This window comes from Leptinotarsa decemlineata, unplaced genomic scaffold (assembly GCF_025532065.1).
Source record: "Leptinotarsa decemlineata unplaced genomic scaffold, Ldec_3_MD MMD2_tig00000199_RagTag_RagTag, whole genome shotgun sequence".
Classification (NCBI taxonomy): Eukaryota; Metazoa; Arthropoda; class Insecta; order Coleoptera; family Chrysomelidae; genus Leptinotarsa; species Leptinotarsa decemlineata.
The window spans coordinates 10,430,416-10,453,346 of record NW_027412544.1 but is presented as its reverse complement, the minus strand read 5'-3'; the positions used below and the strand labels follow the sequence as shown (position 1 = coordinate 10,453,346).

The following is a 22,931-nucleotide window of genomic DNA, read 5'->3' as shown; positions in this document are numbered from 1 at the left end:
AAATATTTTGAATTAGATTTTTTATCTTTAATATTGGTTGAAACGTCAAATATTTCAGCGTATATTGTTTTTGAAATATATTTGTTTATGAATATTATGTGTTTTATTACTTGTGTGAATCTTGCATCAAAATGAAATATATACATGCCTAATAGCGTTAACTCGTCATATTCTTGGAATATTCCAAATATTCCTTTTCAACATATATATTTATGGATCTCCTCCTCTTCCGGAGACCTTCGGATTTCCGACTTCACATACGAGGCCCCTTCACGTGGTTATCCGAACCACCCCGGCCTAGATACCGGCGTGAATAAAGGGACCCTTAAACTTCACTTTTTAAAAACTTTCACACATTTCAATATTTATTACAATATACTATTACAACACAAGACAAAAAAGAGCCCCACGATTGCACATGGCATTCGCGTACCTTCTTTGTGGACGGACGTTATCAGCACGTCCGTCCACTACCACGGCCACCACGAGACTCCGACAGCAAAACTCACAGACCTTAAATCTTGAAAAGCATGCTTGATAGGTCAAAACAGGAAACGTCTTCATGAACAAGTTGACAAGTGATGTGTCCGATCGCTAGTTAGTTTCATGAGAGCATGAGAAATGACGGCTTGGAAAATTTGAAGTGATGAATTATTTTCGAATGTTAACAATTTACTTTTTTTCCGGTGATACAATAACACTTCTTTCCTATAACTGCCTTACTTAGCCTTGGTCAATCGGACTAATATGTCTTATATATTCAACGATATCAATATATAAGTTTCTCCTTGATCATTTTCAATCATTTAAATAAATTGCATGATATTGAAAAACCGATTTTATATTTTTGAAGGTTGAGTTCAAAATAATATCCTTATTTAGTGTATTGTAACTACTTCACCTATATATTAATTTAAAAAGTGATCTAATTGCTTTGTTATTCTAATTATTATACTACTACTCGAAAAAGTATGTTAGTTTCGTTCCGTAATTGGCAATGAAATATATTGGTTTAGAATTACACATGATTTCCCCACTCATCAAAAAGTTGAATTACTAAAACATTAGCTTCAAAACTGAGATAGAGAACGCCTGATTCCCTCGTGCATAACTCTCCTCCATGTCCACGAATGGACGCCACATATGTGATGAAAAATTTCGACTATTATTCCAAATGCTTTTGCTGAGGAAAATGAATGTGTATATATGTATATATATATATATATATATATATATATATATATATATATATATATATATATATATATATATAGGCAATATCTGGTTTGCTGAAGGAGATACACAAAAATGTTTCATACAAAAGTTTTAGGAGTTCATGAGAGCTATATTTTGATATAATTTTTGAATATACAGGGTGTTTGGTGTAGGTGCTACAGACCAAAATTCCATTTTTCAAAATAGAAAGCCCTGTATATCATTACATATTCAGATGCTACGTTAAATTCTGATATCATTTCATGTTTGGTTTTTGAAATTCGGTTACGGCGTTGTTGAGTTATTGCACTTTTCCTTAAATATGAAGTTTCAAAAAAACTTATTTACTCGTACACGAATCCAGTCTATATCTTCTATATCTTTTATTAAATTGAACTAGACTACTACTGAATACAAACCATTATTCTCACCTCTACGATACGATATCGATATCAGTTGAATATAATATTGAAATTCTTGAGAATGTGACTAACTTGAGGGTGAATTGCTTTATATTGCACAATTTCATCAAGTAGCTTATGCTTGTTGATGCCATAGTAACAAATGTTGTTGAATTGTATCTACTTGTCAGTTCGATTCAGTGATTCTTTGCGAAACAGTAACTGTGTTCTTTGTGCGAAAACTCCAGTATGCCTTTCGCGTTTAGTCCAAGTGATTGCATTGATATGTTATTAATTTTTGGGGAATGTCAGAAAAACTGCCGTCAAGCACAACGTGTATACCAAGAACGTTTTCCAGACAGACCCATTCCGTCACGAATGACTTTTTCGAGAGTTGTAGAAAAATTGCGAACTGGGTCATTTCCTTCTACTATAAAGCATCGTCATCATACGAGATCTGTTAGAACTGAAGATTTAGAGATCAATGTGTTGGCTTATATTATTATTCATCCACATGTTTCTATCCGTACTCTTGCAGAAGAAGTCGGTGTGAGTAAATCTAATGTACAGAGAATTCTGAAAGGAAATAAATACCACCCATTCAAAATTCAGTTGGTACAAGGTTTGAAACCCACGGACTTTGAACGACGACTTGAATTCATTGCTTGTATTCAGGTAATATTACATGAAAGTCCTAACGTATTCAGTCAAATTTTGTGGAGCGATGAATCGCGATTCCACAATAATGGAGTTGTGAATCGACATAACAGTCACTATCGGTCTCAAGAAAATCCCCACTGGGTCCGCGAAAGTAATTTTCAAACTACTTGGGGTATTAATGTATGGTGTGGATTGTTCAATGGCCGCATCATAGGACCTTACTTTTTCAATGAAAATCTCAATGGATTGCGATATTTACATTTTCTAGAAAATGATTTGATCCAGTTGATGGAAGATATTCCCATAGCAGAACGACAAGGAATTTGGTGGCAACAAGATGGTGCTCCTCCTCACAATTCATAGGTTGTTACTGAATATCTGGATAGAACGTACCCAAATAGATGGATTGGTAATAAGGGTCCAATTCGGTGGCCGGCTCGTTTCCCAGATTTATCACCGCTTGATTTTTTCCTATGGGGTTATTCAAAAGATATTGTTTTCACTACTCCCCCTTTGAATGTGGATGATCTGAAAATGAAAATTCGACTAGCGTGCAGTGATATTACGACTGATATTATAAGAGCGACTTGTACGAGAGAAGTGATTCGACGTTTCGAAGCCTGTATAATATCTAATGGGCATTCACTTTGAACAATTTTTATGACTTATTTCTAGGTACCTACCATTCTTATGAAATGATTTATCAAGTTATATTATTTACATTGTTATTAATTAAAGATTTGTTTTCGAATACACCTCTTTCAATTTCGCAATTGTTTCATATTCAAAATGATTCCTGACTGAATTCCACCACTCAAAATTGAAACCATTACTTCGAACACCCAAAATTTTGACTAATTTTCATGTGATCTGATGCAGAGAGAATAATTGTATGAGATTTTAAGCAATAATTCAACAACGCCGTAACCGAATTTCAAAAACCAAACATGAAATGATATCAGAATTTAACGTAGCATTTGAATATGTAATGATATACAGGGCGTTCTATTTAAAAAAATGGAATTTTGGTCTGTAGCACCTACACCAAACACCCTGTATATTTAAAAATTATATCAAAATATAGCTCTCATGAACTCCTAAAACTTTTGTATATATATATATATATATATATATATATATATATATATATATATATATATATATATATATATATATATATATATGTATAAAAATACTTTGTATTTTTCTGACAGATTGAATTCTAAACTCGCTATTCAGTTATCTATTAAAACAATTGTTTTAAAATCTAAAATCTGTTTTTCCGTTAACCAGCTTTCGCACCCCTACGATGACAATCGTCAGAAGTCGAAACTTGTGCGAGCTAAGGATTAACTAGGTCTTACCTTTTAACGTGTGATTCCAAACACGGGTTGGACGATAGCAAGTGAAATTTGATCGTTCAGACTAGGGCTTGAACCACCGACCAACACGGCAGTCAATTCGAGTGAATGAACAAAACATCCACTTCGAACCGCCTGGCTACCGACCGCCACAAAAGTAATTGGGTGAGCTGCTTTGAAAACTCCCTATTTTTCTCTATTTCATTTATATGTCTGTCATGATAAAATTCTTTTGGGTAACTCTAGCACATTTCCTAAAATTTTTACGTGTCAAAAAAAGCTATACAGATAATTTCCAATGTTGGTTTTCGTAATTTTTACAGAAATTTTTTCATTTCTCTCTTACAAATTCATAAACATATTGCAAAATATCAATCTCATTCTGAGATACATGACTATATCATGTAGTCTAGTGCGTAGTACTAAAGTAGCTTATAAACACTTTTTGCAAAACGTTCCGCTGTGACGCGTGACAGTCGACGCTTGTGAATAGGCAGATCTTCCAAATGGAAGATCTTGCACAGGTACCTGATGTATTTCAGCTTTCTGTGCGGCATTAGTTGGGTTGATTGTTGTTTTTCGGTCGGTATCTGCCACACGTACCTACAAAGTCGTAGGTCCACATGAGAGGCAAGGGGTAACGTGCTTTTCACCTGAACTTGGGCATATATACGGGGTAATTCAAATTCAACCCCCAATAGGGATCTCCTGAAATACAGGAGATAGGACTGAAACTGGGGCACAGTTGCGTTTTTTTGTGCCTAACAAAATACTGTTTTGAAACTTGTAAAATTCCGAGTGTTTCCGGAAATACCCGGAAAGAACTGAAAATTGTATTTTCTTTATTTTTTTCTAGCGTTATTTGACAACATAGCTCAAAACCAAAAAGGCATTTTCATTGATACTTTTTTAAGGCATACGTTTTCATGTTCAGATTCACTATCCAACCTTTCGTCTTCTGGCAGTCATCATAATTTTTTTTTTCTATTATGGGTGCCATATTGTTTTTTCATACAGACAAATAGTTCTTTTCATTCTGATTTCTTTGATGTATACTTTTTTATGATTTGCTCTTCTGAAACCACAGGTATTAAAAAAACGACTTCATCTTGAATCTACCCTAAGATACTGCATAACAATTTGGGGAGGTGCTTTCACAAGCACACTACAAAACTTACAAACAACTCAGAACACTTTACTAAAAATTATACTTCACAAAAAAAAAACTCTTCTCTACTAAATTACTTTATCAAGATACTAATTTATTCCAAATAAGACAAACCTACATCTACCAGTGTCTCCTGCGAATGCATCAAAATCATGAACACTTTCCGAGAAAGCCCCTCAATACTAGAGCAGCATCTAATCTTAACGTCGAAGTCAATCATTTCAAAAAGGCTGTCACACAAAGATCATTCCTTTATTATGGACCGAAACTATTTAACATTATTCCAGCTGACATTAAAAAAATCCGCAATAAAAATAAATTTAAATATGAAATAAAGAAGCTTATTTTCAACAGTGCTACACAATTCAATATTTTCTGAGAAATCATCTGAATCCCTCTTCCAATCATCTAATCATAATCTTATATTGTTCCTCATTAATTAATTAATTAATTAGTTAATTAGTATTTTTCGTAATATTCCACTTACTGGTCTCTGTTCCAGGTTGTCTGCCTCTTGTAACTACCTACCTCTAGATATCGCTTTTCTTTCCTTTTGTTATATAATTCTATTGTCTGAAATGGACAAAGACACAACAGGCACCTGTGCCTAGGTCGTCCTTCAGACACAATCTCTACCTTAAGTACCTTAAGTTAAGTTTGAAATGTAATGATTTATCTTATCTTATGTTATACATTTATCTGATATCGTCATGACTCCATCGAAAAATTTTGTTTAAAGAACACTAGTTTTGTCAGAACTCATCAAACATCATAAGTTTGCACAAATACTTCAGTCGAAATATCCTCATGCTGAAATGAAGAAAAATGAGATATTTTGAAACTTCATTATAAATTTGATATCAATAGTATGAAAACAGCACAAATTCAATTTGAATTATTTCCGGACAGCCGGATAGGACATTATTCGGTATTTTGAACAAACAATTGGCTGAGTACGATGCGTTTCAAAACCCAAGAATGAAATAATGAGCTTATTGATAATGCACAAAAAGTATTCCAACCAGTGTTCTAAATGATGACCTTCCTCTTGAATACATAAGCGAGCTCGTCGTCTCAAATTAGAACAGCCCTAACGATATCACTTCTTCTGATAAACCTGAATTGCTTGATGATATTACTCTCTGAGTTCAGTAGCTGTGTCATATTCTTGCTCTCCATAGATTTTGTTCTTCAAAGTGCCCCACAAGAAAGTATCCAGAACTTCCTAACCACCTATTAGGTGTAAATATTCGCAAACTGCTCTCTTTTATTTTGTGAAAGAGCCTCGTCATGCTGAAACCAGCAACTGTTATGATTAACAAGGGAAAAGGTATTCATATATTCTTCGAATTCGTTTCTTAAGAACCGAAGATAGGTTTCCCCGTTCAAAGTATTAGGGAATAAATGAGGTCCAAATTCCATTGTTCCCTCAGGATCACCTGTATGTAATTCCTGTGAAATATGTATCTTATATTTGTGATGCACTGTTTGGAATCTTTGGTGTAGCAATGAATATTACTGGATGATCAAAGAGAAAGATCTTCCTCTTGAAGATGATCACTTGGTGATCAAAACACGTGTCGAGGTGTTGAAATAACGGTTTGATGTTGAGAAAAAAGTATCTTATAAGATACTTTGACTGAACCACATGGCCTCAATCCAAAAATGTATTTTCTTGGCTATAAGCCTATTTTGTTTTATATAATTCAAATATTACAATGTACAATTCACTTATCTTGATACTTCCTGTTGCCTGACAAGTGAGCACTGATGATGACGAAAGTCGAAAGCGCTTTGCAAGAATTTTAAAATATTATACACTTTAATACAAAACCTCTTCGATTCATTAATTCAAATAAGTGTATTCAGCTTTTCCAAATCCTTTTACAATAATAACTATTCAACAAGACAGAGAGACCATGGAAATTGATTCATTACTAATTATAGTAATCTTTGAAAATGAAAAATATGACCATCATCAGAACAGATTATCTGACCGTGAAAATCCTTGGATACTCACTCCTTACCTGTCTAATTGTCAAATTATTATATGACATAGTGTAGAAAGGCCTAATGAAGGTCGATAAATACAACTAGACGTTTCAATGAGTCATCTTCTACTGTTCATGTTTTTCCTAGTTGTGTAGTAATATGGTTCACGACAATTTCAGTGCTGGACAAAAAAAATGTAATGAAAAACCAATTTTCGATTAGAATTAATTGGAAAAACGTGGTTGATTTTCTGCACTCCTCTTTTACTAGCAAAAAATGATATGAATATAAAACTACTTTTTAAAGCTGACAATCAGATATTTTTCTAAAAATATAGAGATATCTCTCAATCCTTCAGATTGAATAAAAAAAAACAATCAACTGCATGGAAAGAAAATGTATCTGTTCAGAATTTTTATAGTGTATATAGTGTAAAATATCTAACATTCTAATTGCAGATAATGAAACAATAGTAAATGAATAGCTGGTAGTGTCTCATATAGATGTGAGGCACTGGATCGCAAAAGATAAAAAAACATCATCTCCTGAAGATGCGCCCCGACAGACAGTATTTTTGTTTTGGTGTGGGAAAAATGTTTTCATCAGAGTCTGAAATTTATCCTATACATCTGAATCAGCATCAATTGAAACTACAATAATAATAATAAGTACGTCAACAAATCTTACTTTTTGCTTCAATGAACTTCTAACACTCAACCAGTACATTAATCATGACTGTGAAACTCTTTTGATCATATCATAAATGGTTTCATAAGTACCCACTGGAATATTTGAACACATAAACTTTCGAAGATTCATTTTGTAATGCATGTTTTTTCTATTTGGAAAAGTCTATCGTCATAATTATAAAATCAAATGAGTATGGCTGGCTGTTCCAATTGGTCAACAGTTTTCTTGATTGAGAGTTATAATACTTTTAGTATAGACCGTACCATAACTTACATTATAAACATGATCTTCAATGGATATAATAATCAAATCACCACTCATTGTTGAGTTCATTGTTTTTTCTGTTTTTCCATTTTCATTCCAAAAAACCGACTTATATTAAACCACTTTTACTATTTTATGTTAAAAACTCTCATTTATTCACTTCAATGAATATTAGTTGATAGTAATTTCATTTATTTCATTATACAGAGTTACTCAGCAAGAACGAAACACAGCCGTTATCAGAGACTGCGTTTTGGGAGAATGCAAGGTTCATGAGATTGAAAGGGTCATGTGTACACTGACGAACAATTGAGGGATTTCAAGTCATTTTATATAATATCAGACAATGAAGTCCCAATTAATGAAACTCATCATGAAACATTGTCAATCACCTTCAAACATCATATTGTGGACATAGATCAATATTTGCATAGCTCAAAATCAAGAAAACAAGGCAAAATTTAATGCCTTTGATGCTGCCGTTTGTTAGAAAGAGAAATAAAGATGATAATGATAACACATTTGTCTACGGCAGACGCGTAATAACTATCCATCGACATAACGGGGCCCTGAACGTGCATCAGTACTATCTACGGCACTTTTACGGTATTGACAAAACACTGGTGTTGCCCTACCAGTCCGGTGTGTATCAAATCCGTTATGGACAAGAAGAAGTACCAAATTTATTGAAACTATTTATTTCCTACCCTCAAGTTCATACAAGATAATGAGCCTGAAGTAGTTCTCTACCACCAAAGCAAAACGACATTCGTCGTGGAGTTTTCAGATCTTGGTGAGACGAATATCGTCCGAAAAGAGGAGGAAAACAGATGAGATATAGAAATTTTCTCTTCGAACTCCGCAGACTCTATCCAGATCACTCTGTCGAGATTGTTATTTTAATAATTGGAGGATTTGGTGAAATGATGCCCCCTCAACTCTCGAATCTCAAGATCATGCCAGCTTGCCGCACTAAGACAGAAATATTGGCCAAACAAATGCAAAAAGCTGTCATTCTTGGCTCATTGCGTCTACTTAGGGCACATATTTCTCGAACCTAAATATCACTTACCCCACGGCCTGGGGAGTGGTCATTGATTGATAATGCTGGCGCACCCTTCCGACTGTGTCAGAGCTTCGGCCCGATCAGTTCACCTTTTTGGGGAAAGAAAAGAATAAAATTGGAATCAGAAATTCATTAATGACCTGGAAAAACTTCAAACAAATTTTCGATCAAATTTATTTCCAATTTCATAGTTTCAAATCATGATCCATATTCTCTTGAACAACTATTTTCAACTGAAAATGATAATAATAATATCGTCGTTATTCTCTTCAAATACATTTCAAGCAAATTATTCAGGTAAAATTCAATTGTTCAATTTGCATGATGACACGTCATCATTCAATTGCTCTTCCACTACAATCTGCAATTTTATGAATTCGCTTCGGTGTTTTGTTACTGCTTCTATTCAATAAACTTTCATTGTAACTTAAGATCCGTTAAACGATATTCAATTTGTCAAATGTATACCGACTGATTTGTTTTGTACACGAAAATTGTGTTGAGGATCATTTACGAGACTACAAAAAAATATAGACGAGTTTTTTTGTTTTTCTTCAGATCACAACCTGTGTAATGGTTTTCTACATGAACGGCATGTGCCTGCAGATTATTTTAGATGAGAATTTTTTCAAGGTAATAATAATAATAATTCTGTTGAAATGAATTATATTGATTGATTATATTGATTGAAATTATATGATTGATTATATTGATATAGTACGTCCGGGTAATTGAATAGGGATGTCATTCTCGACCCGTTGTTGCATCTACAAGGAGTTCATAATTCGAAGGCCTAATGAATTCCACCTCATGGTGTGGGAAGTGATCATCAGTTGATAATGAAGATACCAAATCTACTACTCCATCTTGATAAAAAAAAAGGGGGATGAGGGAATCTTCCAAAGAAAGGAAGGAAGTAATCAATTTGAAAATAAGTAACTCTATACATGGATGTGTAGACTATACATGGATGTGTAGATCATGCAAAGAAGTAACTTTCAGACACAAACTAAAAGAAAGTCCTCCTGAAAGAGCTACTTCAATATGAACATTAAATTACACGAAAGAAAAAAATTCTTTCGAAACAAATACTTCTATATGAACACTGAATTATACAGAAGATACTTTTCCCTACTCAGTTTGTATTTCAAACATTCGTTGTGTAATAAAAATCAGATATCATTTACATGAGTTCTACTTTGAATGAATGGTAATAAATTGCACTTACATGAAACACTGTCACCCTCACTGGTATACACCGATGTTTCGCCTTAAGACACTTGCCCCAAGGCTCTTCAGTACCAAATTGGATAACATTAGTAGAAATCCAAAAACTTTCTTTCCCAAAAATTAATCACTCCTAAAAATATAACCCCTTCAATTCAAATAAGATTCCTCTTGGCTGGGATTAAATCAAATAGGTGAATGAATATCATTACGATGTCATCGATGACATAAGCAGATCGAGCTTATTCCGTGACATTAAAAAATCGTAATTCATGAATGAATTGTGTGTATTTTCTGAAACTCCAGTGTTCCATGTAAGTGCAATTTATTACCATTCATTCAAAGTAGAACTCATGTAAATGATATCCGATTTTTATTCCACAACGAATGTTTGAAATACAAACTGAGTAGAGAAAAGTATCTTCTGTATAATTCAGTGTTCATATAGAAGTATTTGTTTCGAAAGATTTTTTTCTTTCGTGTAATTCAATGTTTATATGAAAGTAGCTGTTTCAGGAGGACTTTCTTTCAGTTTGTGCCTGAAAGTTACTTCTTTGCATGATCTACACATCCATGTATAGAGTTACTTATTTTCAAATTGATTACTTCTTTCCTTTCTCTGGAAGATTCCCTCATCCCCTTTTTTTGTATCAAGATGGAGTAGTCGAAAGCCAAAAAGTTTCTTTCCCAGAAATTAATCACTCCTAAAAATATAACCCCTTAAATTCAAACCAAATTAATATTTCCACTCTTCTATCGCCACTTTACCAAAACAGCTAGGATTGAATGGAATATTAGTCTATGGTGGGTATCCAAACTCAAAAAAACTCTTGATCGATCTAAATCAGAATGATGTTATTTACTAGATTTTAATGACTACTCACTCTGTGGTGAAAGAAGCGGGCATAGAATTATTATACAAAGTATTAGCATCACTGAAAGTTGGCACAATGTAGACAATAATGTATATTTTAAATTCGAAAACTTCGAAATGCTCTCTATCATAGATTTGCGGAAAATAGTTAGTAACCTAGACAATAAATTCTCCATATATGAAACGCTGAACTGTAAAATGATCAAAGAGGTCTTCGAAACCATCGGTCGTATTATTCTAAACTTAATTAATACATCTAAAGCAGTACTGTTATTCCTATTCCAAAAATAGCAAACACCAATAAATCCAGTGAATTTCGACTCATTAATACTTTGCCCCCAATTGAAGAAATTCTGGAAGTTGCTGTATATGATCAGTTATTACATCAGGTCACTAAAAATTGAATTTTGATAGATAATCAATGGGGTTTCCGTAAAAACTTCTCATTTGAAACAGCATTACAGCTCACAATATGTAATTTTAAAACTAACTTGGATAACCAGAAATATGTTATTGCTGTATTTTTAGACTTGAAAAGAGCTTTTGAGACAATTGATAGAGAAATTATGTTGTTGAAATCGGTTCAGTATGGGATTGATGGAAAGGTGTTAGAATGGTTCAGTGATTATTTAAACAATAGAAAACAGGAAGTCCGTTTTGAAGATGCACTATCAAATGAAAGAAACATTGATGCAGGTGTTCCCCAAGGTAGCGTTCTGGGCTCACTTCTTTTTGTTTTATATTTGAACGATATTGAATTTTTTATTGAATCTGAGTTCATGAACCTATTTTCTGATGATACGTTGCTTATGTGTAGCGATATGAATTTAGATAGAGCTATTCATTAAATGGATAGGATTTTAGGAGCGGTAAATGAGTATTTATGCACTAACAAATTGAAGTTGAACGTAACAAAAACAAAAGCAATGATATTCACCACGAAATATAAATACAGTTCTCTAGATATCAACGGCATAAACCTCAATATCAATAACGAAAAAATTGAAGTTGTATCATCAGTCAAATACCTTGGTTTTCAACTGGATAATTTTTTAAATTTTGACAATCACTTTGAATATATACATAAGAAAATATCGAAGAAACTATATTTTTTCAGTAGAATAATAGCACAAAATTTGTCAATGCAGTCCAAAGTAACAGTTTACAATACCATTATTCAACCACACTTTGATTATTGTGCGTCATTATTATTTTTATTCAACCTCAATAAATCAAATATGCTACAAAAACTATAGAATCGAGGGATGAGAGTAATCTTGAAAACAAATCGACGTACTCCCATGAAAAGTATGCTTGATTATTTGAATTGGTTATCAGTTGAAAGTAGACTCTACTATTTTACAATGACTCCAGTATACAAAAATTGTGAATGGAATGGCACCAGAATATTTTAAAGATAACATCAATAAAAACATTCATAATTATAATACAAGAAATTCCAATAATATACAGATAAACAGACCGGCATTCGGAAGTACTATGAATTCTTTAATTTTTAAGGGCTTCCACGAGTTCAATGAATTACCTGAAGAAATAAAAAAATATCCATTTTAAAAGATTTTAATAGAGCACTTAAAGAATTTTAAAAAAGTAATAGAATACAAATTGTATAGTTATGTGGAATTATTTGGGACATTATTGGCTATCATTTATTGTTTTTAATTTTTTTCAATTGTTCACTAGGGTATCTGTATCTGTAATGAAACCAAATATCACTGTTTTAATAATAATTTAATGTATATAGGTATGTACCTATATTTCATTATCTATTTAAATGTTACTTAACATATGATACTGAAATCTTTATATGTAATATTCACTGTCTGGCTACATGCTAGTTTGAATCTCAAATTGTTTAAATTTGAAATTTTTTACGTACATTTTTTTTATATTTCATTATGCTAGTGTTATTATTACACTCATAGAATAGAATAGAATAGAATATTTATTTACCAATATTAGGTTTCCTATTTCAATTAAGATTATTATTACTAACGTTCCTTGCATTCACGTAAGGTAGAGAACTGTGACCAGTAAACTCTTTGCGGATTGAAAGAGAAAAGTGTTTGCGGTAATTGTAAATTAGGGAAAACAAATTTCCGTCTTCGAATGAATGAGCAGTACCAACAACTATCTAATCTGGTAGACCCAAGTAAGTGCTCATCGAAACTACGATTTGAAATTGGAATTATTATATTTCAACTTCTGTCTCACCCAGAGACGGGTTGAAATTACTTCAGTTTTTTAGTATCATTACTATCCGCTGACAGATTCCCGAGTAGAAAGGAGATAGTAAGAGCAGATTGTTGTTGGTTCACAGATGGATCAAAAACACCCTCCGGTTCTAGTAGAGGTTTTTTTATTTGCAGACCCAGGACAGAGATATCTACCTGCCTAGGAACTTATGCGACTGTATTTCAAGCGGAAATTTACGCTATTGAATTGTGTGCGGAGAGATTGGAAGAATCCGTGTAAGACCTTGTTAGTCCTTAGCTCGCACAAGTTCTCAACTTTTGAGAGTTGTCGTTCGCATGGGGGCGACAGCTGATTAACGGAAAAACAGATTTTTTCAACAGATCCAACCTCATACACAAGTCAATAAAAATATTCTCGGACAGTCAAGCGACGTTGAAAGTTCTTGGCTCCTAGCAAGCAACGTCTAAATTACCAAAAACGACTCTCCTCGATAGGAAGACTTAACAGATTGTCTCTGGTCTGGATTCCTGGCCATACTGGCCTCGAAGGCAATGAAGCTGCTGACTCCCTTGCAGAGGTGGGTGCTGCCAACAGCTTCATCGGACCAGAACCTGTCATTGCCATCGCTTTAGGCTTTGCCAAATAAACATTGGACACCTAAATGGCAAGAAGATTTATGGACTTCTGGCAGAAACTTCTAGGATTGCCTCACTCCAAGGCATTTATTCACCCTTCGAAGCTTGATACTTAACAGTTGTTGGACTTCGGTAGGGATGAACTACGATGTCTAACAGACCTTCTTACAGGTAACTCTCATTTGAATCGTCATATGCAGAGACTCGGACTGTCGGATAGTGTGTGTCGCCTCTGTTTGGAAAATAATGAAACAGCAGAGCATATACTTTGTACCTGCCCCGCTGGGGACCTAATCAGGTTTTTAAGAGTTCGGCAGAGCCGTACTCCTACCATCTGACCTGAAAGACCACTCACCATACAAACCAATCGACTTTCTTGAGAAGCTGGGTTTATTTGGTCGACTGTGAATATGCGTGAGCCACAATAAACTCTTGCGGGTTGCGGTGGAGGGTCGAATAGACCCACTCACTTTAGACCTAACGTAACCTAACCTATCCGTTGACAAAACGAAATTAAATAAGATTCTCATACCAGTTTAATTTTTCATTTCAATCACGCCCAGAATTGTCTAGGTAAAGATCACTTCCTTGTCGTGTTAGCTTTTTCAGTATAACCATAATGTAATTGAAGGATACACCCATATTGGTATTATGTATATAACTTTCACAGGCAAAAAATCATATCGGACCATAAGGTAATCGTGTATTGGAGAATTATCTCTATATATGCGAAACTATAATAATACTATGAACTGCCAGCAGATGCTTGAATCCTAATTATAAGTTGCTATGATATTTTAATGGTTGTCATCATAAAAGTGGGCAAAATCATGCAAACTATTTTAAATCTCTTATTAGTCCAGGACTATTAGTCTTATGCTGAAGAATTATTGGTATTACTAGAAGTTTTTTGGTGAAAACAACTGAAAACCATATCATCTAAACGAAAAATTTGTTCTGTATGTGACTATATGTGAAACTTCTGAAAACTCCGAACAATTTGTTAAGTGAAGAATATTTCTTACTTCTAGTAACTCGAAACTTAAAACATATTTTTTTAAGAAAAAGGGGGTGCTTGGGTAACAGGATCAATTTTTTCTTCAAAAAAACCATTATATTCTTGCCGACGTCTCGAATTTAATTAAATTCTCCTTCAGGGCTCTGTAACAATGAATTTTCATAAATATAGCTTCCACAAAACTTATACGATTATTATCGTTTCAATTTCAGAAGAAATAATGAGTTCTCCATTAAATTACTCACCGAAAAGTAGTTTTTTCATGTTGATGATAATACTATTCTAAAAACCATCAGACATATTAGATACGTATTTGAAAAATAAAAATAAATAACATTGCAACAGAGAAACTTCCGAGACAACACCAACACAAAACGACATGAAACAAACGAATGATTTTATCCCTAATTCAGATAAAGTGGTGTCTGTTTTTTAATCAGTGGCAGAAAGAAAAAGAATGAAAAAAGTGTAAATTATTCATGTATTTTACGTATCAAATTGAAATATGCCATATTGAGGCCATAGACATCTCTTCTAGTGTTAACACTATCACATTTGAGGATATGTATCATTTCGCTAAAAATTCTTTTTGATAAATATGGTTGAACAGCTAGAATAGTTGGATGATCAAAATCAAAAATGTGTACATATTATTTCTCATGTTCAACGAGAGCTGTGGGATTTTTCATATTCAGTTTCTCATGTGTTCTGAAACTCGTGTCTTAAGATACCGTCCGGTTTGACCAACATAACATTTGTGACAGCTTTCACAGTTCAATTTGTACACAATATTGGATTGTACTTCTTGTGGTGTTTAACTTTCATTTCTTCGATACTGAGTAGCATTCCAAGTTCAATTGATACATTTTCTACAAATGGAATTTTGTGATATTTGGGTGTCACCCCTGTAAATAATTATTTTTCTAATAAGGGCTCTAGGAAAACTATTTTTTACTAGGTAATCCTTAATCAATTGGAGATTTTTGTTATAGAATTCAGAATTGGAAATGGCAATTGCTCTTGATTTCAAATTCCTAATAATGTTGATTTTACTTTGAAAATTATGTTTCGAAAAATAATTTAAAAATCTCTCTGAAAATGTTGGTTTATGATATCAGTCTACCTTTAAAATTCCCTCCTTCTTTCGCTCCCTCCAGAAGCAGAACAATGGTTGAGCCGAGAAAAGTATAGAATTAGAAAGGTTCTCAGTGGTTGTCACCATTTTACATTTTCAGTCTCACCACCAGACAAATTTCTCAATGTGAAATACAGAAAAGGTTACACAGCTGATGTAAGCAGGTGTAAGAAAGCAGGACTATCCTGTTCTGATCGCGAAAGACCTTGTACCGACCAAAAGATAAACCTCACACGAGAGAATGAGGAAGTGGACAGTGAAAAAGCTGTGGTTAATTCTTCATTTGCGAAGTCAATGAACTGACGTTCAATCAGAATAAAATAATAATAATAATAATAAAAACAGGTATTCATTTATCATAATGACAAATAAACAATAAAAAGTATAATGAAACAAAATATGATGAATGGGCGAGGTTCAGTTATTATAGGTGCTTTTAAACCTAACCTTTCCAAACAATACAAAAAAGTGCAAGGTATCATGAATAAAAGATGTCAAGCATCTTGTAAAGCTGGTCCGTAAATGCAATCACAGTACGCTAGTCTTGAGAGTATCAGAAATTCGTGAAGGCTGACTTTCAAGTTTTCAGACAATAAAAGTCTGAATATTACTGGAGTATTTTCCCAACACCAAACTCCAGTAATACTCATTACTACACCAAAGGTTCCAAACAGTGTATCACAAGTACAATAAAAGTCTGTTAGGATATAACTGTCTCAAATTATTGAAATAAGTCTTACATATGTAATTGACATGATTTGTGGATCTGAGTTCGGTGTTAAGCCATAAACCATCTCCAAACAAATATAAACTCAAAGTTTTACTTGCCTCTACGAAGGGGATAGCGTGACTATCGATGTAAATAGATAGAGATTCACGCACCGTACTTCGCCTATTTTTGTATCCGATTATTATCAAATAGTTCAACGAGTGAATTATTCAATAATACCGTCTTTCACAGATGAAGATGAGTATGTGCAGACCACCGTCACGGAGCACGCCATCGCAACTCCTGAACAACCACAACCTGGGACATTATGGATCCGCCCCAAAATGACACGAAATCCGTGATTACAGTTGATGATCATTCAAATGAAAACATGTACCATTTTCATTCATCAAAACTAAGACAAAACTAAATATTTGTTTTATCCAAAATACTCTTGTGAATTTCTATAGATTGTCTGATTGATTCGGCCATTACTTGATGAAGATCCATAGTGATTTCATAAACTACACCTTACGATTTGATCTCCACAAACTTTATTTGAGAAATATATCACGACATGTTTCGCTAAAACAGTAGCATCTTCAACAGTGATTTGAATACTACAAGTTGCTTCTTACGCTAATATTTATATCGAGTGGTCCAACGAAAAGTATGCACCTTGCTTTTCTCCTTTTTTCGTAACTTAACGCAAAAATGCTCGAACAGGTCAATTTTGCTTTTGAGGAAGACACATTTTAGATGTATTTTTCTACCTGTGCCTTCAACCCCCTAGCGAGGGTGAGTAACAACCCTGAAATTTTGAATGGAAAGTGGGGTCGAGTGATATATCATTAGAAAGGGCACAAAATTATCTTTCCAATGATACCTAATTTGTTGTATTTACTTGAATAGTTGTAAAAAAAGCAAGAACATTTACTCGATATTTTTGGTGTTAATGAAAATGCGGAAAATACGGCATTTTTATCACTACTACATTCCTCAATTTCTCTCGTGCGTTTTTTGGTTCAAATAACAACAGCAGATAAGTGTATTAAAAAATTTAGGTAAACGTTCATTGATTCAGTTCGGTTGCTTTTGAAATTATTTCAACTTTACTGTAAAAATGGTTTATTCCATTCATGAACGAGTTGAAATTGTTAAACTTTATTATCAACATAATAGTTGTGCTAGACTTACTGCTCGCCTCTTTTATAACAGTCATCCCGGGAAAAATGTGAATGATTCGTACGTTGCCAAGTTAGTCCAAAAGTTTGTCGATGCCGGATCTGTCTGTAATGTGAAACACCAGCCACGGAAACCGATCAGAAATGAAGCAATGGAAGTCGCTGTTTTGAGACATGTTGAATTGGATCATTCTCAAAGTACCCGTCAGCTTGCTGCATATAAATTAATAAACTTAAAAATTTGAACATTCTGATGAATGACTGGATTTGGATAAATCACCATTATTAAACTAGTTTTCTTTAAAAAACCGAGGAAGTATTATCATTGATGTAGAAGTGAGGTAATATGCTTCACGTTTTCATAATTGAAGAGGTACGTCAGGTATATATAAGTTGTGTAGGTGTAGGTAATTTGATGAAGTTAGTCTCAATTAGTTATCTATGGTATATAAATATTAGCGTAAAAAGCAATTTGTAATATTCAAATCACTGTTGAAGGAGCTACTGTGTTGGCGAAACACGTCGTGATATATTTCTCAAAGAAAGTTTGTGAAGATGAAATTGTAAGGTGTAGTTTATGAAATTTCTATACATTGGGTATTTGTACCACAATACCAGAACCATGGGACCCCTGGTTAGCAGTCAAGACTCGATTTAAAGTTGACTACACAGGGAAATGTTGACGTATCAATATACAGCTTATCAGATGACGAAAATATGAATTTTCAATGTTTTGTAAGAACTATTTTTGAATGACTGTCACGAAGTAAAGCAAACTTCACATACTTTGGAAGTTTACATCGTTTCTATTTATATAAGATGCATACTCCATAAACTTGGAGTTCCCAGTTTTTTTACGTGTAAGTACTATATTATCACAATCTTGAATAGCAGTCCTTCAATTGTGTTTGCGAGCCGGCCATCACCCAGCTTGGTGACTGCTAGCATAGTTTTGTGGTAAATGTGCTTGTCTAGAATAGATAACAACCGGATTTCTGACTGATCGCAACTTATCAATTCACTTTCAATTTTATACGTTCCGTAAAATTGGAGAGTTTGAGTAGATTTTTTTTTCAATTCTTCGATTATTTAGCGTGCACATCTTTCTGATGCCGCTGTGCGAATTTGTTGATTGTTTCGTATATCAGGATTTAATTGAATTTTATCAAATAATCCAAACCAATGACTTCATAGCTTTCATAAATAAAATTTTATAGCACGACAATCTCTGATATTAGAAAAAAATTCAAAGCGTGTAGGTTATATAATAATTCAACATCACATTACTCGAGATTAATGAAAACTTAAATGGGATTTTATTCTCGACGTAATATGATATTGATTTTATACTCGATTTGTTTCGAAAGTTACTATTCGTTGACAGTTCAAGTAATTGGTAGATTTTCAAACTACATGCTTCATTTAAATTTTTATTGTAATTACTTATTTGCATATCTTTTTATATCTTTGCATGATATTCTCAGCAATATGAATAGATATCGTATTCCCTCACATGCTTCCCAAGAATTTGGTATGTCATTATGACATATACGTACCTCTACCTCTCAATTGTTTCAATATCTATACACTGAGATAATAGTGCAAGGTTGTCATTTGGAGTTTTATTGTATTGATAAATGATAACTCAGACAATTACAGTACACACAATTTTATTTTCATAATTATTAAGTATTCTTGTATACAGAGCCACTCACCAAGTTGCATTGATCATATATTTTTAAAAGTAATGGAAATTCAAAACAGGAATTTACCTGTTCGTGGTAATGGACTGTAATATTACTGATTATGAAGCCACTTCAATTTTTTTGAAGCAACCTGTGAAAAATCAAGTATGCAATCTGTGATCAGACAAAACTTCCATAAATACATTTCACAGTCAAATAAATGCATGAAAGAAAAGTATATATTCCAATGACACATTAAAAAAATATGAAAAAAACTAGAGAAAAACGTACCTACGGGGTGGATAACCAGGGGTTTCATTGAATCAATCAAATATAAAATAACTTGTATCGGGAGCATCATAAATACTCGATAAATTCGATAAATTATCAAGAATACTACTTGAATTAACGCAAATATACCAACTAATACTGACAAAACGTAAAATATGATTTGAAAGGGTTATATTTTTAGGAGTGATTAATTTTTTGGGAAAGAAAGTTTTTGACTTTCTACTACTCCATCTGATACAAAAAAAATTGATGAGAGAATCTTCCAAAGAAAGGAAGGATTAATCAATTTGAAAATAAGTAACTCTATACATGGATGTGTAGATCATGCAAAGAAGTAACTTTCAGACACAAACTGAAAGAAAGTCCTCCTGAATGATATCTGATTCTTATTCCTCCACGAATGTTCGATATACAAACTGAATAGAGAAAAGTATCTTCTGTATAATTCAGTGTTCATATAGAAGTATTTGTTTCGAAAGAATTTTTTTCTTTCGTGTAATTCAATGTTTATATGAAAGTAGCTGTTTCAGGAGGACTTTCTTTCAGTTTGTGTCTGAAAGTTACTTCTTTGCATGATCTACACATCCATGTATAGAGTTACTTATTTTCAAATTGATTAATCCTTCCTTTCTTTGGAAGATTCTCTCATCAATTTTTTTTGTATCAGATGGAGTAGTAGAAAGCCAAAAACTTTCTTTCCCGTAAAATATGAGTACTACTATAGAATTTAAATGAAAGAACTTGAAATTAACCAAGAAAATTATGGATGGTAATTTCAGAAATAGGAAAAAATATACTCCAAAGATTACAGCATTTGAAAAATTACAGCTAAAAATGGAAGTATACTTGAAAATTACTAACATCATTAGTAATTATTTAATAGGACTGGGGAAAATATGTTAACATGATAAGTAAACCTTCCACACCATCTACCGCTAGAAATATTTTCGTTTTATATTTTTTCTATTTGGAAAACAGAAATATTGAAATAAATCTACGAATACATACATGGTATCAGATGTCATCTGATACAATTCAACTAATTTTTCACTACTCAAATTGTCCTTACTTCACTGGTTGAAAGTAAATTGTCCTTACTTCCATCCAGTAAAGTAAGGACAATTTAAGTAGTGAAAATTCAGTTGAATGTGGAGTACCGCAAGGTACGGTGTGAGATATATTGAGAAATACTATTTATATCGATATTTTACTTACCTTAAAACATCTGGAAAAATATAATAAGATTCACTAATGAAACGGTCATTTTGTATTCATCATAAACGTGGAACGATTGAAAGAGTAAATTTATTAATGTAAGTGGCAATCAATGGCTCAGGCACAGTGTACTTACGATTAATTTTGAAAAAACATTCTTGTTTCTATCAATAATGTTTCCCTTTCTTTTGAAAACGCAAGCTTGATGTATTTAAAAAGTGTAGTAGCCTCACTACCAAACATTTTTGATATGGTCATTATTATTATTGTTGATTATTGAATATCACTTCTATTTCTATAAATAACCTAAAGTTAGTTAGTTTGAGTTGACTGATCCGATTAATGAATATTTTCAGTTAGTTCGTTCCCGTTACATTATATTTCAAACTATCATTTCTATTTATTTGTATATATTAATCCACTTCTGGTAAGGTTCTCACACAAGTGCTAGTTACCCTCTGGTAAGGGTTTTGAAAAAGTGCTTATCTACCCTCTCTCTTCACCTAATTGGTTTTTCATAGTTATATTATACATACTATAAAATATCGTTGAATATCATTTTTATTTCTATATAAACAGGAAGCCCAAATTCTACAATTCAGTTGTTTGAGTTAGTTGCTCTAGTTATTAATTTTTCCCGTATATCATCCTAGTTAGTTTGTTAGATATTTACATCTTAAGAAACTGAATATATGTTAGAAGTTACTAAATTCGATCCAAGTGATAAAAAATTTGAGTGTTACATGCTCTCAGTAGAAATATATTCTATAGTTAGCATGTTCTGAATTTATTTATATTATTCAACGATGATTTGTTTCAGGTTTCATGTGTTATATAACAATTTTTCATTGGTTAGTATACGTCATTACATAAAGTTTTGTTAAATAGTCTACTGTGAGGCAACCGCACCCCGACTGTCTCTAAATAACAAGCTCGAAAGTAAGGACGATGACGAATCCCCTTGTAAAGACGTCGACGTGGGATTGACAGAAGACTCAGTCCATGAATATCAAGAATAAACTAGTCTCCCTAAGGTAGAGAATAGCAAAATTAAGCTTTGACATCGACCGGCGAATCAAATTCGACGTTTGTTTTTATCTGCTGATTTCGCAACTAGAGAAGAGATGTCATTGCTTTTACTTTCAGGCTTGTCCTTCAAGGACAGTTCAATCTAGCACTACTGATAAGACCTTAGCGAGTCAAAGCAGCACTGTCTGTTGTTGTATCATGAGCTCTCTGGCTTTGGTTTCATCTAATTGCCTTGCAGTGAAAACTGCAGTGAAAGACAGAAGACGTTCGGCGGTCGATGTCGAAGCTTGGTTTCGTAACGGACCACCTTGGGAAGCTCCGCTTATGACGTCTTCATAAGGCGAAATGACATCACTTTCACTTAATCATAATGGATTCACTTCTCGTTTGTTTGATGGACTTCCTTATGAAGTGAAATTGTATTATGATTGACATGAAATAGACATAATTATATTAAAAACTTCATGGAGTTATTTATTTTTTTTAATCTACCTCTATTTAAATACGCATAAATCATCGAATGCATCACTGTTCCAGGTTGAACTTCCTCTAAATAATATCCCAGCTGAGCCCTTGATCAATGATAGTGTTATTGAAGAAACGGTGACAAATCACACGAAAATTTCCATAAAGTTATGATTTGACAGATCACCTGTAAAATCTTATAATATCAAACTAAACTATCATTAGGCAGGAATTATCGCCTTATGTAGTACCAAGCAAACAAAACTGGCTGTATATCGATGATGTGCATATGAGCCAGTCTGTTTAGAAAGGCTATGTAATGAATTAGATTCAGACACATGCTTATTGTTACATATCCTACTTTATATTACCATTCAAAATAGTTGAAACCCTTCAGGATGTTATGAAAGCTCATAAACTTATACAGGGT

The 22,931-nt window shown here is 33.2% G+C and overlaps 1 protein-coding gene across 2 annotated transcripts in view; it reads right to left on the bottom strand.

The window, feature by feature from the left end:
- Positions 1-15,165, bottom strand: part of LOC111511917 (peroxidase) — a 135,175-nt gene extending 120,010 nt beyond the window's left edge. For both annotated transcript variants that reach the window (XM_074172919.1, XM_074172920.1), the window contains exon 1: positions 15,034-15,165. The gene's annotated coding sequence lies outside the window, so the exon portion shown is untranslated. The remainder of the gene's footprint in view (positions 1-15,033) is intronic.
- Between the last annotated feature and the right edge of the window lie 7,766 nt (positions 15,166-22,931).